This window comes from Panulirus ornatus, chromosome 30 (assembly GCF_036320965.1).
Source record: "Panulirus ornatus isolate Po-2019 chromosome 30, ASM3632096v1, whole genome shotgun sequence".
NCBI lineage: Eukaryota > Metazoa > Arthropoda > Malacostraca > Decapoda > Palinuridae > Panulirus > Panulirus ornatus.
In genome coordinates, this window is record NC_092253.1 from 12,994,529 (window position 1) to 13,004,530 (window position 10,002).

General features: G+C 35.4%; 1 long non-coding RNA gene across 1 annotated transcript in view; it reads right to left on the bottom strand.

The window, feature by feature from the left end:
* LOC139758582 (uncharacterized) overlaps positions 1-9,123 on the bottom strand; it is a 41,198-nt gene extending 32,075 nt beyond the window's left edge. The window contains exon 1 of the long non-coding RNA XR_011714871.1: positions 9,060-9,123. This is a non-coding gene — a long non-coding RNA (uncharacterized lncRNA). The remainder of the gene's footprint in view (positions 1-9,059) is intronic.
* Between the last annotated feature and the right edge of the window lie 879 nt (positions 9,124-10,002).

Consider the following 10,002-nt stretch of genomic DNA (forward strand, 5'->3'; position numbering starts at 1 on the left):
AATGGCCACCCACCCCACATACATATGTAAATACATACCCGTCCACATACGCAAATATACATACTAACATCTCAATAAATACATATATATACACATACATATACATATAATACATAGTACCATAATACATACTGTGCCTTTCTTTATTTATCGCCACCTTGCCACACATGATAACACCCCTTCCCCAGTCATGTGTACGAGGTAGCGCTAGGAAAAGACAAAAAAGGCCCATTCGATGACACCCAGTCTCTAGCTGTCATTAATAATGCACCGAATAAACCACGGTCTCCCTTTTCACATCCAGGCCCCACCACGCTTTCCATGGTTTACCCCAGACGCTACACATGCCCTTGATCAAGCGAATGGCAACACGTCGACCCCGTTATACATGTGAAGCGTCTGGGGTAAACCATGGAAAGGTTGTGAGCCTGGCTGTGGAAATGGAGCTGTGGTTTCGGTGCATAATAAATGACAGCAAGAGGCTGAGTGTGAACGAACGTGGCCTTTGTTGTCTTTTCCTAGCGCTATCTCGCGCATATGCGGGGGAAGGGAGTTTTCATTTCATGTGTGACGGGGTGGCAAAGGGAATGAATAAGTGCAGACAATATGAATTATGTACATGTGTATATATGTATATGTCTGTGTGTGTAGATATATGTATACGTTGAGATGTATAAGTATGTATATGTGCGTGGGTGGACGTGTATGTATATACATGTGTATGTGGGTGGGTTGGGCCATTCTTTCGTCTGTTTCCTTGCGCTACCTCGCTAACGCGGGAGACAGTGACTTAGTATAATAAATAAAAACAAATGAACATATTCCTATGAGTCCACGGGGACACGAAACACGATAAGTTCCCAATTGCACTTTCCAGTAATAATCACATTATCAGGAGACACAGAAGAGAGGAATATAAGAGTCAATTGACACACAACGTACGTACGTAGGACGACATTTGGTAAACATACGATTGTGCAAGACACAAGGAGCGCGTCATAAACTATTTTCTGGACAAGTAGGTGAATTGTTTAGAAAGTTTATCAACAATATAGTTATACGATTTCATATGGAGCATAATTAATATTAAGATTAAATTTCTTTGTGTATTTGATAGTAGAAGTTTCAATAATGTTTCTCGTGGTACTGGTGTTAGAGTTGATAACTGAGGTTGCCTAACTCCAGTCAGTACAATGATCATAGGTTTTAACGTGATTAAATAAAGTATGTGATTCTCGTCCCGTTCTTATACTATATCTATGTTGCTTAATTCTAACAGAAAGATCCTTACCAGTCTGCCTAACGTAAACTTTACCTCAATATTTATATGGAACTTTATAGATGCACCCGGGAGAAACTTTTAGTGAGTTCCTGATTGAGATATTCTTTATAGTATCATTGAGTATCATTGTTGCTGAAGGCAACATTTGCATTAAAGGATCTAAGCAACATAGTAAGTAAAGTAGAATTATTATTAAAAGGGAGAACTAAAATATTCTTGATGTCAATGGGAGTTTAGGCACAACTCTGTAAAATGATTTCTTTGCTACCTTAAGGGATTTATCAATGAACGATCTAGGGTACCTTAACTTAGATCCAATAGAATTTATCTGTTCAAACTCATCATCAATATGCTCGGGACTGCAAATACGTATAGCCCTAAGGAATAGACTGAAATGATGATAATTTAACTCTGTCATGTTGACATGAGTACATTGGAGGGTTTTCTGTATATGCTAAACTTAAACTTGTTTCCTTGCCTATGGATCATGCGATCTAAAAATGGTAACATACCGTTATATTCATTTTTTACAGTAACTTTGATGGAAGGCACTAGATTCTTAAGTAAGGGGAGAAACGTTTGTATATTTTCATTTGTTGGCTAAACACAAAGAACATCATCTACATACCTAAACCAAACTGCATTAGAAGGTAAGATATCCTTTAGTAATAAGTGATCAAAAAATTCCATATAAAGATTAGATAGTACAGGTGAAGGAGGGTTACCCATTGCCATACCATTTTTTTTTTTTTTTGAGCATAATCATATCCATTATACTGAAATTCACAGTTTTTATATACAGTTTTATTAGGAAATGAAAATAGACTTTGAAACAAGTAAATGAGTATCATCCAGACATCAAATATGTATTCTAAAAGGTCATCAACTCGAACTTTTGTGAAAAGTGAGGAAACATCAAAGTTAAAAAGATTGAAATCAAATTAACATTGATATTGTTGGGCTTGTTAACTATATTTACATTGTTCATGGTATGAGAATTTTATATCTTACCCAATGAAGGGCTTAATAAAGAAACTAGACATTTTTGCATTTTATATGTCATGGAGCTTACTTAAGTCACTATAGGTCTTACTGGAAAATTCTGTTTATTAGGTCTGATAGCTCCATATATATATATAAGGCACTGAAGGGGATAAAGATGACAAATTTTTGATAAGAGAGACCATTACCTGTTAACAACTTTAGTTCCTTATTGAAATGGAAATTAACTACTTGTAGGGCATTCTTACTGAGTTCAGAATGTGTTGTGTCATTATTTAGATCATTTATTTTACATATATATATATATATATATATATATATATATATATATATATATATATATATATATATATATATATATATATATATATATATATATATATATATATATATATATATATATATATACATATATATATATATATATATATATATATATATATATATATATATATATATATATATTTTTTTTTTTTTTCTTTTTTTATACTATTCGCTATTTCCCGCGATAGCGAGATAGCGTTAAGAACAGAGGACTGGGCCTTTGAGGGAATATCCTCACCTGGACCTCTTCTCTGTTCCTTCTTTTGGAAAAAAAAAAAAAAAAAAAATGAGAGGGGAGGATTTCCAGCCCCCCGCTCCCTTCCCTTTTAGTCGCCTTCTACGACACGCAGGGAATACGTGGGAAGTATTCTTTCTCCCCTATCCCCAGGGAATATATATATATATATATATATATATATATATATATATATATATATATATATATATATATATATATATATATATATATATATATATATCCTCCCCTCTCATTTTTTTTTTTTTTTTTCCAAAAGAAGGAACAGAGAAGGGGGCCAGGTGAGGATATTCCCTCAAAGGCCCAGTCGTCTGTTCTTAACGCTACCTCGCTAATGCGGGAAATGGCGAATAGTATGAAAGAAAGAATATATATATATATATATATATATATATATATATATATATATATATATATATATATATATATATATATATATATATATACATATATATATATATATATATATATATATATATATATATATATATATATATATATATATATATATATATATATATATATATATATGTATTTATTTATATTTTTTGTATTTCCTTTTTCGCTGTCTCCCGCGTTAGGGAGGTAGCGCAAGGAAACAGACAAAAGAATGGCCCAACCCACCCACATACATATGTATATACATACACGTCCACATACGCAAATATACATACCTATACATCTCAATATATACATATATATACACAGACATATACATATATACATATGTACATAATTCATACTGTCTGTCTTTATTTATCGCCACCTTGCCACACATGGAATAACAACCCCTTCCCCAGTCATGTGTACGAGGTAGCGCTAGGAAAAGACAAAAAAGGCCCCATTCGATGACACCCAGTCTCTAGCTGTCATGTAATAATGCACCGAAACCACGGCTCCCTTTTCACATCCAGGCCCCACAACGCTTTCCATGGTTTACCCCAGACGCTTCACATGCCCTGATTCAAGCGAATGGCAACACGTCGACCCCGGTATACCACATCGTTCAAATTCACTCTATTCCTTTCACGCCTTTCATCCTCCTGCATGTTCAGATCCCGATCGCTCAAAATCTTTTTCACTCCATCTTTCCACCTCCAATTTGGTCTCCCACTTCTCCCCGTTCCCTCCACCTCTGACACATATATCCTCTTGGTCAATCTCTCCTCACTCATTCTATCCATGTGACCAAACCATTTCAAAACACCCTCTTCTGCTCTCTCAACCACACTCTTTTTTTACCACACATCTCTCTTACCCTATTATTACTTACTCGATCGAACCACGTCACACCACATATTGTCCTCAAACATCTCATTTCCGGCATATCCACCCTCCTCCGCACAACTCTATTCATAGTCCACGCCTCGCAACCATATAACATCGTTGGAACCACTATTCCTTCAAACATACCCATTTTTGCTTTTTGAGATAATATTCTCGACTTCCACACATTCTTCAACGCTCCCAGAAATTTCGCCCCCTCCCCCACCCTATGATTCACTTCCGCTTGCATCGTTCCATGTGAAGCGTCTGGGGTAAACCATGGAAAGTGTGTGGGGCCTGGATGTGGAATGGGAGTTGTGGTTTCGGTGCATTATTACATGACAGCTAGAGACTGAGTGTTAACGAATGGGGCCTTTGGTGTTTTTCCTAGCGCTACCTCGCACACATGAGGGGGGAGGGGGCTGTTATTCCATGTGTGGCGAGGTGGAGATGGGAACAAATAAAGGCAGACAGTATGAATTATGTACATGTGTATATATGTATATGTTTGTGTGTGTATATATATGTGTACATTGAGATGTATAGGTATGTATATTGTGCGTGTGTGGACATGTATGTATACACATGTGTATGTGGGCGGGTTGGGCCATTCTTTCATCTGTTTCCTTGCGCTACCTCGCTAACGCGGGAGACAACGACAAAGCATAATAAATGATATATATATATATATATATATATATATATATATATATATATATATATATATATATATATATATATATATATATATATATATATATATATATATATATATATATATATATATAAATATATATATATATATATATATATATATATATATATATATATATATATATATATATATATATATATATATATATATATATATATATATATATATATATAAATATATATATATATATATATATATATATATATATATATATATATATATATATATATATATATATATATATATATATATATATATATTTTTTTTTTTTTTTATACTTTGTCGCTGTCTCCCGCGTTTGCGAGGTAGCGCAAGGAAACAGACGAAAGAAATGGCCCAACCCCCCCATACACATGTACATACGTCCACACACGCAAATATACATACCTACACAGCTTTCCATGGTTTACCCCAGACGCTTCACATGCCTTGATTCAATCCACTGACAGCACGTCAACCCCTGTATACCACATCGCTCCAACTCACTCTATTCCTTGCCCTCCTTCCACCCTCCTGCATGTTCAGGCCCCGATCACACAAAATCTTTTTCACTCCATCTTTCCACCTCCAATTTGGTCTCCCTCTTCTCCTCGTTCCCTCCACCTCCGACACATATATCCTCTTGGTCAATCTTTCCTCACTCATTCTCTCCATGTGCCCAAACCATTTCAAAACACCCTCTTCTGCTCTCTCAACCACGCTCTTTTTATTTCCACACATCTCTCTTACCCTTACGTTACTCACTCGCTCAAACCACCTCACACCACACATTGTCCTCAAACATCTCATTTCCAGCACATCCATCCTCCTGCGCACATCTCTATCCATAGCCCACGCCTCGCAACCATACAACATTGTTGGAACCACTATTCCTTCAAACATACCCATTTTTGCTTTCCGAGATAATGTTCTCGACTTCCACACATTTTTCAAGGCTCCCAAAATTTTCGCCCCCTCCCCCACCCTATGATCCACTTCCGCTTCCATGGTTCCATCCGCTGACAGATCCACTCCCAGATATCTAAAACACTTCACTTCCTCCAGTTTTTCTCCATTCAAACTCACCTCCCAATTGACTTGACCCTCACCCCTACTGTACCTAATAACCTTGCTCTTATTCACATTTACTCTTAACTTTCTTCTTCCACACACTTTACCAAACTCAGTCACCAGCTTCTGCAGTTTCTCACATGAATCAGCCACCAGCGCTGTATCATCAGCGAACAACAACTGACTCACTTCCCAAGCTCTCTCATCCCCAACAGACTTCATACTTGCCCCTCTTTCCAGGACTCTTGCATTTACCTCCCTAACAACCCCATCCATAAACAAATTAAACAACCATGGAGACATCACACACCCCTGCCGCAAACCTACATTCACTGAGAACCAATCACTTTCCTCTCTTCCTACACGTACACATGCCTTACATCCTCGATAAAAACTTTTCACTGCTTCTAACAACTTGCCTCCCACACCATATATTCTTAATACCTTCCACAGAGCATCTCTATCAACTCTATCATATGCCTTCTCCAGATCCATAAATGCTACATACAAATCCATTTGTATGTATATATATATATATATATATATATATATATATATATATATATATATATATATATATATATATATATATATATATATATATATATATATATATATATATATATATATATATATATCATGCTTAATTGTCTCCTTTCTTTATTGTTCATCTCACGTTGACACTATATGATATTAGTCATATAACACATCTAGACTTCTTTAGACTTTATGTTTGTGGAATTGCACATAAATATTACATGCACATTATATCTTTACAGGCTTTGATAATGGTTAAAATGATATCGATACGTAAGTTAATCAAACACACTAAAACGTTTTTATTCCTATCGGGCAACAAGCTAGAACAGCTTGTGATTCACCAACAGCAAGTTTTAATCACTTCTGTTTCACAATTAACAAGTAGGAATTGCTTTTTTATCCCCATATAAAGGGTAGAATCCCTCCTTACCCATTTGTAATATGCTAGAACAACTTCCGTTTCACCAGCACAAGGTAGAGGCACTTGTGGTTCACAAATAACAAGGGAGAAACATTTCTCTTTAACCAATAAAAAGAAAGAGCTACTTCTTTTTCACTATTAAAGAAATAGAGCCACTTGTAGTTAGCAGCTAATAAAGTAAAACCAGTTCTGCTTCTCTTGTAAAAAGGGACTGTCTATATTCCACCAGCTAGAATCACTTCTGTTTTACCAGTAATAAGTTAGAATTACTTCTGTTTCACCAGGAACAAGCTAGAATCACTTCTGTATGACAAGTAAAAAACTAGAATCACTTCCCCTTCATCAATAACAAGCTAGAGCCACTTCTGCTTCAACAGTAGCAAGGTACGATACCTTCGCTTCTCCCACAAAGAAGCTAAAACAACTTTTGTTTCACCAGTAAGAAGTTAAAAACACTTTAATTTCACCAATAAGAAGCTAGAACCAGCCTGTTTCATTGGTAATAAGCTATAAACAAGTCTTTTTTCGCTGGCAAGAAGCTAGAAACCCCTCTGATCCACCAGTAAAGAGTTAGAAAAAATTCTATTTCACCAGTAGCGAGATAAAGCCATTTCTAGTTAATAGTAACAAGCTAAAAACCTTCTGTTTCACCTGTAGCAAGCTAGAATACTAGCTTTTCCACCATTAAGAAAATAAAGCAACTTCCATTTCACCAGTAAGAAGTTATAAGTATCTATATGTCACCAGCAACAAGCTAGAACCAATCTGTTTCTCTAGTAATAAGCTAGAACTATTTCTGTTTCACATGTAAAAACCTAGAACCAGTTCAGTTTCACCAGCAACAAGTTAGAAAAAATTATGATCCACCAGTAATGAACTTCTATTTCACCAGTAGCAAGATTATGCCATTTCTAGCTTACCAGTCACAAGCTAGAAACCTTCTGTTTCACCTGTAGCAAGCAAGAATACTAGCTTTTCCACCATTAAGAAAATAAAACAACTTCCATTTCACCAGTAAGAAGTTTAAAAGTATCTTTATGTCACCAGCAACAAGCTAGAACCAATCTGTTCAGTTTCACCAGCAAGAAGTTAGGAAATTTTTGCTCCACCAGTAACGAACTAGAAAAACTTGTTTCACCAATAACAAGCTATAGCCATTTCTAGTCCACCAGTAGCAAGCTAGAAAGACTTATGTTTCACCAGTAGTAAGCTGAAATAACTTGTTTCACCAGTAGCAATCTAGAATCACCTCTGTTTCACCAGTAACAGGTTAGAACCACTTCTGTTTTACTAGCAACAAGCTATAAACACTTTCTTCTAACCAGAAACAAACTACACTCTCATTTCTTTCCCTTGTAACAAGCTAAAACCACCTCTATTTCAACAGTAAGACGATAGAGCCACTTCTCTTTCACTAGTAACAAGCTAAAATCACTTTCTCCCCACAAGCAACGAACTAAAACCACTTTTGTTTTACCAGTATAACGCTAAAACCACTTTTGTTTTACCAGTAAAACGCAAAAACCACACTTGTTTCAACAGCAAAATGATAGAACCGATCCTGTTTCATTAGTAACGAGCTAAAAACCACTTCTCTTCTATCAGCAATAAGCCAAAGCCCCTTTTTTCACCTGTGAGCATATAAAACGACTTTTGTTTCGATAGTAAAAAGATAGAACCATTTCTGTTTCAACAGTAATAAGCTAGAACCACTTACCTTACACCAGCAACAAGCTGAAATCAATTCTGTTTTACTAGTAAGAAGTACTATGAGTATACTAATTCCATCTAATACCGAAAACAATTTCAAATATCTTATGACTTAGCTTTGAAAATCACTTCTATATTAGCCTGAGCATAGATAGATTGATGATATCAATGAGCCAAATCATAATGGATTTCATTGTTGGATGACTTGTTTATAAAATGTTGCTATAACAGAGTTTATCAGTATAACACATACCTTAGTATATCCAGAACTCATTTTTTTATAGAACAGGAGATGCAAAGATTATAATATGTAATGGTGGGACATTAACTGCGCGTGCTCTCATAGAGATTAAGTACTCTGAACATTATGTAAAAGAATTTCCCAGATGTAGTTCTAGTAAAATATTTCACACATTCAAGACTCTTCATAACTCATGCTGGATATAAATGAACATTATAAGTAGAAAAATAAGGAACGTAAAATATTACATACCAAACTACCGTTAGAATAACAGTGATGTTCATATTACGAGAAGCGTCTTCCTACCTCATAGCTCACAAGACGACTGAGCAGAGACCATCCACACCAGACCTTATATAGCCGATATGACCCACCCGTTAAATGTCAGTGGTTAGAGTCTTCATGTCTGTAAATACCTGTGAATGCAATACCTAAAGAAATACACAAAAAGAATATTTTCATCCAAGAGTCACCTTAACCGAATGTAAAAATTAAAGATTAAAGTGCACATATATATTATCTCATCGGATATATATATATATATATATATATATATATATATATATATATATATATATATATATCTATATATATATATATATATATATATATATATAGATATACATATATTATCTTTTTCTTATTTATAGTTATTTATTGTACTTTGTCGCTGCCTCCCGCGTTAGCGAAGTAACGCAAAGAAACAGAAGAAAGAATGGCCCAACCTACCAAGGTACACATGTATATATATAAACGCCACAAGCACACATACATACATATATATTTCAACGTTTACACACATATACATATTCAGAGACATAAACATATATACACATACTTGTTGCCTTCATCCGATCCCGTCGCAACCCCACCAAACACAATATAGCATTCTCTCTCTCTCTCTCTCTCTCTCTCTCTCTCTCTCTCTCTCTCTCTCTCTCTCTCTCTCTCTCTCTCTCTCTCTCTCTCTCTCTCTCTCTCTCTACAGCAAGGCAGAGACAGGAACAGGAAAAAAAGAAAGGTCACATTGGTTCACACTCAGTCTCAAGCTGTCACTTCTAATACACCGAAACCAGAGCTTCCTTTCCACTTACAGACCAAACAGACCTCTCCATGGTTCACACCATACACTTCATTTGCAAATCGACCCCAGCATACCACACCGTTCCATTTGCAAATCGACCCCAGCATACCA